Genomic DNA, 14,425 nt, shown 5'->3' with positions numbered 1-14,425 from the left:
GTGAGATTTCTGAAGGCCTTGCAATTCAGAATGTGCCTATTACAGATCACACAAAAACAGTGGGCCATGTCTCAGGAAGTCATCTGCTAGCTTTTGCTTCTCCCAAATGGCTCCTGAGAGTTCCATCCAAGACTTTTAAAAAGAAGGGGTGTTGGATTTTGTCAAATGCCTTTTCAACATCTAATGAAAAGATGATGTGGTTTTTAATTTGTTTATATGGTACGTTACAATGATGGTTTTCCTATATTGAACCACCTCTGATTCCCTGGGATAGGCCTACTTGATCGTGATGGATAATTCTTGGATTCAGGTTATAAATATTTTATGGAGCGTCAAAGTTCATAAGGGAGATTGGTCTGAAAGTATCTTTCTTTGTTGAGTCTGTGTGTGGTTTAGGTATCTGGGTAACTGTTTTCATAGGATGTGTTTGGCAATGCTGCCTATGTTTCTATTTTGTGGAATAGTTTAAGGAGTATTGGTATATAATCTGATCAATTCTGCACTAAACCATCTGGCATTGAGCTTTTTGTGGGGTTGGAGATTTTTAATGACTGCTTCTATTTCCTTAGGGGTTATTGGACTATTTAGCTATTTCATTTAATATTTCATTTAGAAGTTTATTCATTCTTGATTTAACTTTGGAAAGTGCTGTCAGTCTAGAAAATCAATCATCCATTTCATTTAGGTTTTCCAATGTACAGACTTTTGAAGTAAGACCTAATGATTCTGATTTTGTTACTTTGGATACTGTTTCTGTGCCTTTTAGTAAGTTTGGCTATGGGTTTGTCTATCTTGTTGATTTTTCTCAAAGAACCAGCTCATGGTTTCATTGATATTTTTCTTGTTCTCTTTGTCTCTAATTGACTGCTTTCAGCCATGAATTTGATTATTCCCTGCCATCTACTCCTCTCACATGTGTTTTCTTCTTTTTCTTTCTTTTTAGAGCTTTTCAGTATACTTTTATGCCATTAGTATGAGAACACTACAAATAACAAAATTAATTTACATAGAGAACAAGTAAGATTTTTATTATTATTATTTCTTTGGCTTGTCAAGTGTTGGAAAATTTTTCTTTAAACCCCTCCTATTTATTAATTATTGATGGTTTTCATGAAATTTTGAGGCTTCTAACACATTTCCTATTTTTTTGTCATTTCTCTGTTTATGATAATTGAAAGTTTTGCTGGGTATTGAAGTGGAAGTTTCTTGATAAGTCATGTTGCAGATTCACAAGGTGCTTTACTGAGGCAGACTTCCATGATATTTTGCTGAGGCAAGAACCATGGGAGGACATGTGTTGTTCAGAGAGAGTATAAATAGCACTCATTGCACGGTGAGGACTTATTTGCATAGCTAGCCTTGCAATGCTTCATTGGTCTCATGTCTTCACTGATCTTCACTTTCTTGATAGAACCACAACAGAGAACTTCTTCTGAGGTTCTTGCTAGAAGATTGGAATCGCCCCCAAAACTACTTCTAAACAGGTCCATATCCCTTGTCCTATTTGCCATTTTTTCTCCCCTGCCATTGGATGGTGGGCTAGAAGGGGTGAGTGTCAAAGCATTCTGGTCTACTCTATTTGGTGTTCTCTAAGCTTCTTGTGCATTTATAGACATTTCCTTCTGTAAGTTAGAGAAATTTTCTTCTATGATTTGTGTCAAAGATATTTTCTGGACCTTTGTATTGAGAGTTTTCTCCATTTCTATTATTCTTACATTTGGTATTTTTCGTAGTGTCCAAAATTTCTTGGATATTTTGTGCCAGAAAGTTTTTAGCTTTAGCATTTTCTTTGACTGATGTATCATTTTCTTCTATGATATCTTCTATGCCTGAGATTCTCACTTCAATCTCTTGTATCCTGACAGTAATGCTTGTGTCTATAGTTCCTGTCTTCTTTCCAGGGTTTTCATCTCTAGGATTGCCTCAGATTGTGGGGGTTTTTTATTGCTTTTATTTTCATTTTCAAGTTTTGTACAGTTTTATTCATTACTTTCATCTGTTTTATTTTAGTTTTGTGTATTTGTTTAATTGGTTTATTCATTTCCTCTTTAAAGGCCTTTATCATCTTCATAAGATTAGATTTAAGCCCATTTTCTTGTAATTCAGTTGTGGTAAGATATTCTGTGCTTGCTGTAGTAGGAGATGTGGGTTCTAGGATTGCCATATTGCTGTGATTTTTGTTGATTGTTTTCTTATGCTCTGGTCTTTAGCCATCTGGTTGTTCCTAGTGCTGGCATGCCTAGTAGTCCCTGATAGGAGTAGGCCTCTGGGATTACAGGTAGAGCTTGTTGTCCTTGGTGATAGCAGGCTTCCAAGGATTCAGGCAGGGCTGGTAGACCCTTTTGGTTTCAGGCTGCTAGTTGTCCTGGGTAATAGCAGGTCTCCAGGAATCCTGGTAGACCTGGTAGTCCCTGAAGATTTCAGGCCTCTGTCCTGGTCAGCAACAGGCCTCCAGGGATTTAAGTTGTGGCCTGGGAAATGAAACACAAATAGGGCAGGGTGGAGCTTTCTACTGCTGGGTTTGCTTAGTGTGGCTGGCAGGTAGGGAAATCACGTACCACCCACCTAGTCTCACCTAGTGGCCCATGATGGCTATGGGTGTCTGGGTTGTGATTCGAGTTGTAGAACTTAAGATGGAACACAAACATGCCAGGGAAGACCTCACAGCTTCTGGGCTTGCTGTGGATACAGCAAGCAGAAGTCTGGGTCTTGGGAACTCACCTGGTTGTCCCTGGAAGCAGCAGGCTTCTAGAGAGGAGCTGTCTCATTAAGAGTTCCTAATTGCTCTCTCCAGATTCTTTGCTGGAATATTTCAACCTAACATATATGCTAGATAATCAGTAGATTCTCTTCTCTACATTTTTATAGGAGCAAATCATCATCTCCAATGTAGCAAAATTCTCTTTACTTCATCAAACTTTTTTCCCTAAGTTATCTGATTCAGTCCACAAACTATTATCCATATAATGATAAATTATGGAATGAGGAAACTGTTTAAGAATTATTTTTAAAGGCTGTTGTTGGTACCAAGACCTGCGAGGCCTGTGACGTCATATAGGCAACAATTAGAACTATAGGCCTGTTGCCAAGGCAACAGCTGCCATATACCCAGAATTCAATGGCCCACCTTTACCTGTAATTTACATCATCACCCGTATATAACTAGGTAGTGTTTCTCCCCCCCCCCCCGTTTCTTTCCTTCCTTCTTCCCACCCACTACCCCTTTCCCCATCTTAAAGTCCCACGTGGAACTGTTTAGCCTGGTGTATCTCATTGCAGCCCACATCTCCACCGCATCCCCGCGGCCCAAGCGGTGGGCAGACAGGTGATCTGTGCTGCAGTGTAGGCAGATGGACCTGCGTAGAAAAACCAACATTTTGGCGAGCCCAGCCAGGAGATCCTGCCTACAACTGCTATGAACAGGACTGAAGACACCCCCGCAGTTATCACCTCCACAGCTGTCCCCCTCCCCCCACCATCGCTTCTGCTGCCAGTCGTAGTCGCCACTGCTAGTGGACTTTGCAACCTGGGACTCACGGGCTTCATCACGTGAGCTGTGTGCTACGGCTTTCCACATGGGTTGTTTCTGGGACACCCGACCAAACAGTTCCACACTCCCGGCTATCGGATTGCACATCTTTAACAAATACGCAGCGGCTTATCAGTAAGGTGCTTCGGTTGGCTGGAGGGAATCTTAGCTGCAGAAGGGATCTGGCCAACCTTTCCAGAGCCAAGATTTGCCTCTCCAGCTAACATTTGTGATAGGACATTTAAGCCCCGGGTGTACCCCAGTCCAGTAACCCTAAAATCTCCCATTAGCTTTTACAGCTGCAGACAAAGTCCTGGCCCAGGCGGGGCACTTCCTCTGGCGTTCTGAGAACGCCTCAGCTCCTAAAGGCCTTCGAGACAGCCTAGGCCCTTTAGATTAGCTACATTTTGTTGTTGTTACTCTACCAGAATGCTGGATTTGTATCTAACAACATTCCTACTTTCCCACCCACCCGATGGGCAATAAATTGTCTTCTTCAGTAACTCCAGGCACCCTACTGGGATGTCTTCTGGAAAATCTCAAGTCTCTGAAACTAACACACAATTTGAGGAGGTCAAAACTAATAAACCTCTGTAATAAGGTCTGGATTCAATATAAGTTAGACAATAATTCCAAATGGCCACCTAATGGAACCCTAGATCCAATTGTTTTAAGGGATCTTAATACATACTGTCAGCAATCCGGTAAATGGGACCAAGTTCTATATGTTCAGGCTTTTATCTATCTCTGCTCTAAGCCTTCTCTCTGCTCTGCCTGCTCCCTATCACAGCTTCTCCTAGCCATGAAACCTGCTCACCCTCCGCTAGATGGTGCTACTTTTGATCCCGCTGACGAGCCACCACCCACCCGTGCCAGGTCTTTTGGGACTGCGAAATCCCAAACTGCAGCCTCGGTCTCTTCTTCTCACCAGGTCCTGGACTCTACCAACCCGACCTCCCCAGATCCCTCTTCTCCCTCTGTGCCAGCTACAGGTTACTCCAAACGCCCTGAACTGGCGCCAACCTTTACCCCTCCGATTGCACGTTCTAAGGCTACAGCCAAACCCCCAAGTTCTTCTCCTCTGAGGACACCTGACCCAGCGCCAGTCCTTCCTCTGAGGGAAGTGGCTGGAATTGATGGTCTGGTTAGAGTACATGTTCCTTTCTCGTTGAAGGAACTTTCTCAAATAGAAAGTAGACTGGGTTCTTATACTTCTAACTCCTCTAACTTTATTAAAGAGTTTCAGTACATTACTCAATCTTACAGCTTAACTTTCCATGATATTCATATGATTCTTACTAACAATTTACTTCCTGATGAATGCAGGCAAGTTTGGGAAGAGGCAAGAATGCATGCAGACGAAATTCACCAGACAGACAAAAGCTATCCAATTAGATCTGAGACAGTGCCTGACCAGGACCCTCAGTGGAATTACAATTCCACAGATGGTATTTTAGCCAGAGACGGGTTTGTTACATGCCTTCTGGCTGGTCTCAGAAAGGCAGCCTTAAAGCCAATAAATTTTGAAAAACTCCAAGAGGTTGTCCAAGACAAACAGGAAACCCCATCTCAGTTTTTAGAACGCCTGACAAAGGCTTTGTTACAATACACTAATCTAGATCCCCAAAATCCCGAAGGTAAGCAACTTTTAATGACTTATTTCTTTTCCCAGAGCTACCCCGACATAAGAGCTAAACTTAGGCACTTGGAGAGGGGACCCCTAACTCCACAGGTGGAAGGCTTGGCACTGGCCTTCAAGGTATGCGCTGGTCTTCATGGGAGAGATGAAAAAGCCCAAAAACAAAAGTACCACATGCTGGCAAAAGCTGTCCGACCAGCTCCAGCTACCACCCCAGGCCCCTGGCCTTCCAAGGCTCAGGTACCACAAGTTCCCTGCTATAGATGTGGTCAACAAGGTCACTGGGCAAAGATTTGCCCCACCCCCCCGCAAGCCAAAAGGACCATGTCCTAGGTGTCATCGTGAGGGACATTGGGCCGTCGATTGCCCTCGTGTGGCGCAGAACAGAGGGCCATCCCTTCCAGAAACCCCTCCAACTGACCTCCTAGGCTTGGCTATGGACGAATGAAGGGGCCGGAGCTCCTTCGACCCAACCTCGCCCATCACCAGCAGAGAGCCCAGGTAACTATCGTGGTATGTGGGAGGCCCATCTCTTTCCTTTTGGATACCGGGGCCACTTATTCGGCCCTGGCAGAGTTCTGGGGTCCCACCTCACCCTCCCGTCTTCCCATAGTCAGGATAGGAAGACAGCCTTACCTTCCTCATCAGACCCCACCACTTAGCTGCACTTTTAGAAATATACCCTTCACCCATTCCTTTTTGGTAGTGCCAACTTCTCCCGTTTCCTTATTAGGAAGAGATCTTTTAGTTAAGTTGGGGGCTTCAACTTCTTTTGCTCCCCCCACTCGCCTGAACCCAAGCTCACCAGCAGTTCCCCTACTTCTCCTTCTAGCCAGTCAACCTACTAACACTAACATGTTATTTTCTGTACCAACTTCTCAGGTGGACCCCAGAGTTTGGGATGTCCAGAACCCCTCTGTTGCTAGACATCATTCTCCTGTTGTCATCCAGTTACTGGACCCTACCAGAACCGTGCTCTATTAAGCTCTGGAGGACATCGAGACCATCCACCTTGTCCCCAATTCCAGAACATGAGACTCCACTCCGGCAGCTGAGCTCGATCTCATTGGATTAGACATGGGTTTCTTGTCCTACCCCTGCTGTTCTTCGTTTCCATCCAGGGCAGTCCTTACATCTGGAGATTCGAGGTTCAAGAAACCCCCACAGATAACAAACAGTCTTTCCAAATAGGGTCATGAAACTGCTCCATAGCCAGATGCTAGGAACCAATCCAAATTGCAATCATCCCTGTATCTGTTATCCCATCTAAGTTTTATGATCTCTATACTTGCTTTCTCTTTGACCAGACAGAAGATTACTGTAAAAAATGGCCAGATGAATATGGGGGCTGCCCATATTGGTCTTGTCAGATACATAGGCTAGGATCACAGGTCAATCATTTCTTCTATCAACACCGCAACACACTTTTCTTCTACATACAAGACCCATGGGATCCCAGGTGGGAGACAGGAGTTGTTGGTAAGCTCTATCGTAAAAACCAGCCCAGTTCCCCAGTAAGTACCATCCATATTCAGAGAAAATATATCTCAATTGCCCAACCCCTAGATATTGGAAAAGTAGGGGAGATAATTAAACACTCCTCTGAGGTCCTTGATTCTTTGACAGCACCCCTCATAAATGGCACTAACTTGTCATTTTGCCTGTTGCTTCAAACCCTGACCTCAGCATACCAGCTCCTTAATGTCACCAGGCCTGGTTGCTTTAAAGATTGTTGGTTATGTGTACCTCCAGGAATTGACTCAAAACTGTCACTTACAGCTTCTCCAGTGATACTGCCAAATAACCTTATCTCACCTTTTGTTAGCTGTTCTGACTCCAATGTCACCATGACTCCGTACCTTACCTCTGTCCCTCTCTTTGGCATGGCAAACTGTTTTACGACCTCTGGGACACTTCTGTAGGAACACTAAGCTCCCTAGACTGTAATAAAACTGTAAGCCTTGATATATCATCTCTGCCACAATGCCCTGCAATCCAGAACACGTCAATTCTTTGTGGCACTCAGGTATATCATCGTCTACCTGACAGCTGGTCAGGAGTTTGCACGTTGGTACTCCTTTTCCCTAAACTGGGAATAATCCAAGGAAATGAGCCCCTGCCAAACCCGGTTGTAGATATGATAGCTGCTCGACATGAGAAGGCAGTTCAGATCGTGCCACTCTTGGTCGCTACAGGAATAGCCATAGGTGTTGGTACTGGTGTGGCAGGAATAACGACTTCTCTGGCCCAATACAATACATTCACTTCCCAGTTTAAAAGCGATCTCCAGGGAATGACTGAAACTGTGCTTACTATCCAGAAGCAGATCAATTCTTTGGCAGCTGTGGTCCTTCAGAACCAACGGAGCCTAGATGTCCTGATAGCTAAAGAAGGTGGTCTTTGCCTATTCCTCCAAGAAGAATGCTATTTCTATGTCAACCAATCCGGGACAGTGAGAAACAAAATCCAGGAGCTTCAGTCAGACATAAAGAACTTCAGAGATCCTTCTGTTACAGAATTACCAGCCGCTGCCCACGGAAGAGCCGCTGTCTGCAGAGGTACCTGATGCCAACATGTACCAAGTGGACCCCTATGATGAAAATCAGCTACACCCTGAAAATGACAATGCCCCTAGACAGCAGGAAGTAGTTTAAGAGACATGGCACCCTCACTCCTTTTCATCATCAGGTCCCCCCCCCACCCCCCGCTTTTCTTTTCTTTTTAATGGAAGAAATGCAGAAATGTTGGTACCGAGACCTGCGAGGTCTGTGATGTCATATAGCTAACAATTAGAACTATAGGCCTGTTGCCAAGGCAACAGCCACCATATACCCAGAATTCAATGGCCCACCTTTACCTGTAATTTACATCATCACCCATATATAACTGGGTAGCGTTTCTCCCCTGCTCTCTCTCTTTTTTTTAATTTTTATTTTCTATATTCTTTGTTTACATTCCAAAAGCTTTCCCCTTTCCCAGTTTCCCCCTTCCCATATGTCCCATAAGTCCTCTTTTCTCCATCCATTCTCCTATCTTTCCCCCTCCCTTTTCTCTGTCCTGGTACTCCCCTACAATGCTGATCAAGCCTTTCCAGGATTAGGGCCCTCTTCTTCCTTCTTCTTGGGGATCATTTGATATGCTAATTGTATCTTCAGTATTCAGAGTTTCAGGGTTAATTAATATCCACTTATCAATGATTGCATTCCTTTTGTATTCCTTTGTGATTGCATTACCTCACTTAGGATGATATTTTCCAGTTCTAACCATTTGCCTAAAAAATTCATGAATTCACTGTTTTTAATTGCTGAATAGTACTCCATTGTGTATATATACCACATTTTCTGTATCCATTCCTCCATTGAGGGATATCTGGGTTCTTTCCAGCTTCTGGCTATTATAAATAAGGCTGCTATGAACATAGTGGAGCATGTGTCCTTATTGTAGGCTGGGGAATCCTCTGGGTATATGCCCAGGAGAGGTATAGCAGGGTCCTCCGGAACTGCATGGTATTGGCACAGGGACAGGCAAGTGGACCAATGGAATAGAATTGAAGACCCAGAAATGAATCCACACACCTATGGTCACTTGACAAAGGAGAGGAAAACATTCAGTGGAAAAAAAGATAGCCTTTTCAACAACTGGTGCTGGTTCAACTGGAGGTCAGCATGCAGGAGAATGCAAATTGATCCATTCTTATCTCCTTGTACTAAGCTCAACTCCAAGTGGATCAAGGACCTCCACATAAAACCAGATACACTGAAACTAATAGAAAAGAAACTGGGGAAAACCCTTGAGGACATGGGCACAGGGGGAAAGTTCCTGAACAGGACACCAATAGCTTACGCTCTAAGATCAAGAATTGACAATGGGATCTCATAAAATTACAACGTTTCTGTAAGGCAAAGGACATTGTCAAAAGGACAAAACGGCAACCAACAAATTGGGAAAAGATCTTCACCAACCCTGCATCCGATAGAGGGCTAATATCCAATATATACAAAGAACTCAAGAAGTTAGACCCCAGGGAACCAAATAACCCTATTAAAAAATGGGACACAGATCTAAACAAAGAATTTTCACCTGAAGAAATTCAGATGGCAGAGAAGCACCTTAAGAAATACTCAACATCATTAATCATTAGGGAAATGCAAATCAAAACAACCCTGAGATTTCACTTCACACCAGTCAGAATGGCTAAGGTTAAAAACTCAGGAGACACCAGGTGTTGGCGAGGATGTGGAGAAGGAGGAACACTCCTTCACTGCTGGTGGGATTGTAAGATGGTACAACCACTATGGAAATCAGTCTGGCGGTTCTCCCCCTCTCTCTCTTTCTTTACTTCCTTCTTCCTGCCCGCTACCCCTTTCCCCATCTTAAATGAAGTCCCATGTGGAACTGTTTGGCCTAGTGTATCTTATTGCGGCCCACATCTCCACCGCATCCCCGCAGCCCACGCGGCGGGCAGACAGGTGACCTGTGCTGCAGTGTAGGCAGATGGACCTGTGTAGAAAAACCAACAGCTGTTGTACAAAGTATTGTCATAAAGTAGGTCTATTAAATATGTCTTGTGGTAAGATTTTCCAATGGTATGCCTTTATTAGACAATTTCTATTATAAGAAGGTACTGAGAAAAGAAACGTATCCCTATTATGCTCTTGTAAATGGATTGTGATAAAGCATATTGTAAATCATTAACTATAATAGCCTATTACTTAGGTTACAAGGAAGGCAATGAGTTTCCAGCTATAAAGAGCCCACTGGCTGAAAGATTTTATTAATAGTTCACAGATCTGTCAACATCCACCATTTGCCAGATTTCTTTTTAATGACAAATATAGGAGAATTCCAAGGGCTAGTGGACTCTTCTATATATTGAGCCTCCTGCTGCTCTTACACTAGATGTAGTGCCTATAGCTTTTCTTTTGTAATAGGTCATTATTTTATCCAAATAGGTTTGTCAGTTTGCTGTTAGTGGTAGGGCAGTTGGCATTCTGCCAGCAGTGGCTCCCCATACAAAGTTGGAGAGTCTAACCTCTGTTCTATTTTGTTTATGAACAGCTTGAACAGTCTGTAACTGTCTTTGATAATGCCTTTTAGTTTTTTTATTCGGGAAATCTCTTCTTTACAGCCTGTCTCTAAAGTTGGAGGAGTGCTAATCTGTGTTTCCCATCATTGCAATAGATCTCTTTCCCATAAGTTCATGGCTATATCTGCCATATCTTCTCCTATGCATTTAATCCATTTTAGATTTTGTTTTACCATGAACAATATACCAGTCCTTAGGAGCTATGTGACCATGCTGGATTCCAGGAATCTTGTGATATTAAAGTTACATCTTAGCTGGGCGGTAGTGGCGCATGCCTGTAATCCAAGCACTCTGAGAGGCAGAGGCAGGCGGATTTCTGAGTTTGAAGCCAGCCTGGTCTACAGAGTGAGTTCCAGGACAGCCAGGGCTATACAGAGAAACCCTGTCTCAAAAAAAAAACAAATCCAAAAATAAAAAAAAAAAAAGTTGCATCTTCTCCAGTATCCATTAATCCTTCAATCTCAATTCCATCTAATTGTAATTTTAGCTTTTTTCTCTTATCATTTATAGTAGTTTGCCAAAATATCTGACTTTCTTTTCCTTAAAATCTTTTGTTTTATCCCTAGGAGCTGCTCTATCTCTGTTAAATGGCTTATTTACATTTTGAGCAGCACTGTTTGTCCTATAAGGCCTTGAATTTTCTAGTTGTTTTTCAGAAATACTTTTCTTTGGTGAACAGGAAACAAATGGCTCATGTTGTTTTTAGTCAGGGCTTGAGTTTTCCAATATTAAGGAATTGCCTTGGATATCTTTGGATGACCTATGTTCATGAACTATATGGCCATTTCTTCCACATATTACAAATTGTGTAAATAATTTCTCTCTGAATTATTACTATTATAGAAGAATTTATCATTAGAAACTGGTTACAGTCCTTTAGGGAATTACTTCATCTTTCACAGCCATAGCAATGGGCATCTACTGTAATTGTTTATCCAATTGTCACAATTGTATGGTGAGCATTTGGGATTTTGTTTTTGTTTTTGTTTTTTCAGGGAGGGTTGGGGGGGTTGGTTTTAAGGCACCTGTTGTCATGGCAGAAAGTAGATGAGTAAAACCATACCCTGGAGCATTTGGTTCTTTTTATCTACAGTAGTTTTAATCCATTCATAAAAAGGAACAGATCTTGTCCTTAAAGATCTAAAAGCCTTTTTACATTTAGCATTAGCATTTTCAAAAGCTAGAGATTCAATTAAAATTTCTCTAGCAGATGGATCTGATATTGTTCTATTCAGAGCTATAGTTAATCTTTGTAAAAAGTTAGTGAAAGATTCTTTTAAACACTGAGTTATCTTTGTAAATGATTTAGCTCATTATTGTTTTCAAGCTTGTCCCAAGCATTTAAGGCTATTGTGTAACTTTGTTTTAGAACAGTATCCTCAAAAGTAATCTGTACTCTTAATTCAGAGTACAAACCTTCACCTAGTAATGGATCCTTTTCAATGTCAATGCCTCTAGTCATATTTTGTTGTTCCACAATTGAAGATTCCTCTTTCCATCATGCTTGCTATTGTAATTGAGGGTCAGGCTCTAGAATGTCTGTCATCGAGTTTCTCCAATCTTTTGGAATTATACAATAATGTGTGACCCAGTTATTAAGTATGTCTTTGACATATGGTGAATATAAGCCATAGCTTGTTACTTCTTCCTTAAATCTTTTTAAATTTTTGCCTCTATAGATTGTCACTCAAATTCTTGATTACTCTGGGATTTTCCTTTATTTCCACCTAATTTCTTTGTTAAAGATTAGAAAAGTATTTTAGTTTTTTTTAAACTAATATAGCCTACCCTTTTGAAGTCTTGTTACAAAGTGCTGGTGTAGGTTCTAGTCTTTCTTCTTCTGTTTTTTATGATCTACTTTAATTTTATTTATAATTTTTTGTAACTTTTCTTCTAAGATGTTTCCAATTTTTATTATTTCCCTTTTCTAGTATCTTTATTATCTTAAAATCCTCAATTTTGTTTACAAATTTCTCTAATATTTCCTCTAATGTTTGTCTCAATATCTTTATTATCTTATAAGTTTCTTCAGTCTGATTTATAAATTTTTGTAAAGTTTTCTCTAAATCTTGTTGCTTTCCTAAGATCTTCTTTGAGAAGACACAGAAAACCAGTATGCTTATTTAAGGAAAGAATGAGGATTACTAATTCAACAATAATAATAACCAATACTGTGTCAGTTTCAGTTAGGCCATCTCTTTCTCTCTCTCTCTCTCTCTCTCTCTCTCTCTCTCTCTCTCTCTCTCTGTCTGTCTTTGTCTCTCTCTCTCTCTCTCCCATTTAAAATGGCATTAGATAAACTCCAAAATATGTGTTATATTGTGCCTCTCACCTTTATATACCATATTTCTTTAAATGTATTTCTTTCAAATCATTTATATTTTCCTGTGAAATTTTGTGTCCAGATCCTTTTTTCCTTAATGTTAAGACATCTAATTCCCTTTACTTAGTCAGGTCTGTAGTGTTAGTTTCCCTTTTGTGTTCTCTGTCTCCCTCTGCTGCTCAGCTCAGGACACTTGCAGTAGTTAGTCCACTCCTGGTCCTTTGGCTCACAGGGAGGAGTAGAAAGGCCACTCAACTGGAAAAACAACTTTGAGCTACTGATGTCCTGGGCCCTTATGACACCTTGACATTTCATGCTGAGCCAATGCTCATGACCTTGTATCAGTCTTTGGGGGAGGAAAGGATTGGTGCCAGGTTCCAGATGAACTTTGGTTTAAGTCCACCTTCTGTCTGGCATGCCCCTATGCCTCAGTGTCGGTGTCTAGGGAAAGGATCTAGAAAAGCTGCTGTGGAGCTCTTGAACAAATGAGCTGAGTCATCCTGTGGCTAATTTCAGATCCAAGCTCTGTGGCTGGTGCACAAGGCCCAGCACAGTCCTTGCAGGACTAGTTCTGCCACTGTAGGCACGGTGAGGAGCTTTGGGCTACGCCACTGTTGTTTTCTCAGCAACTGCAGGAGTGTGACTCTACCCAGGCTAGTTCGGTCTAGTCCTCTACTTGCTCCCAAGTACTCTACCTTAATTGGGAGATCTACTGCACCTGTATCTGTTGGCCCGAGTGAAATTGTGGGCTCAAGGACCTCATTCAAGTGTTTGGTAGCTCAGCAGGGCCTTAGGAGCCACATTTTCATTTTTGGGAGACTCTACCAAGGACTTGCTCAGGTTATTGAATTCTATGCCCCACATCTGGTATGCTAGATAATGTACTGACTGTGTGTAGACTTTCGGGTCCCATTCTATCCTGTTTCATTTCAGAGTAAACAACACAGAGATATCAGAATTTATTAACAAGCTACAAACCTAAACTAGGCCGGTTCTGTGCTATTCTAACTTATATTCAAACCATAGACACCATGCTGCTTGCAGTTTGAGTCTCACCTGGCTTATTCTGTTCCATGTGTGTCCTCATGGGAACTTCTTTTGCCACATGGTCATGGTCCATCCTTGCTTCATGGGGACCTCCTTCTTCTTTCTGCTTTCTCTTCTTCCTCATGGTCCCTACCTGAGAACCTCTACTCAATTTCAAGTTCTTCCTTTCTCTCTTTCCTACACAGTCAATGCTCTAGCCTTTTATTAATCAATCATAGATTACAGGGGAATGTTATTTACAACACATTGATACTGGGGCCCTTTATAGCGCCCCAGTATCAAGTTACAGTCTGATAGGGGCACACAACTCACCTTCTGAAGACACAGCCCACAAGACTAACCCCAATAGGGGTTAACTTAAGTTTTAAGAGCTAGTTGGGAACAAGCCTAAGGTAAATCCAAGATTTCATAAATAATAAAAAGTCTCTTATAATTTGGTTAGCTGTCACATTGAGATATTCTGGCAATAATTGGCATGCAACAGTTTTGATTAGAGTGCCATTCATAGGGTTGTGGGAATCCCATAAGTTAGCTTGACTATTCACTACACCTAAGATTCCATGGTCTCTTCATCCTGTGAGTCTTCCATGGTTTCTAGACTTGCCTCTTACTCTTCCATGAAAGTTAAAGGATCTTAGGAAACCTAACAACAATAACTGTGAAAATATTCTTGTAAATGTCTTTTTAAAAATGAACACTGTTACCTTTTAAATATACCACACACTTCAAGCCTCATCCACCTGTGACTACCTTGTTTCCCTGTTGAGTTAATGGGATATAAGATCTCACCTGACTTATCAA

The 14,425-nt window shown here is 41.8% G+C and overlaps 1 protein-coding gene across 7 annotated transcripts in view; it reads left to right on the top strand.

The window, feature by feature from the left end:
- The first annotated feature begins 1,494 nt into the window (after positions 1-1,494).
- LOC127688325 (zinc finger protein 431-like) overlaps positions 1,495-14,425 on the top strand; it is a 54,908-nt gene continuing 41,977 nt past the window's right edge. Inside the window, exons 1-3 of one of the 7 annotated variants that reach the window (XR_007978684.1) lie at positions 1,495-1,548; positions 3,280-5,669; positions 6,051-9,742. The gene's annotated coding sequence lies outside the window, so the exon portion shown is untranslated. The other 6 variants (XM_052186842.1, XM_052186841.1, XM_052186839.1 and 3 more) reach the window with 6 other exon arrangements.

This window comes from Apodemus sylvaticus, chromosome 7 (assembly GCF_947179515.1).
Source record: "Apodemus sylvaticus chromosome 7, mApoSyl1.1, whole genome shotgun sequence".
Taxonomy (NCBI): domain Eukaryota; kingdom Metazoa; phylum Chordata; class Mammalia; order Rodentia; family Muridae; genus Apodemus; species Apodemus sylvaticus.
Note: the sequence above shows the minus strand (reverse complement) of the source record. Positions and strands in the feature narration are given on the sequence as shown.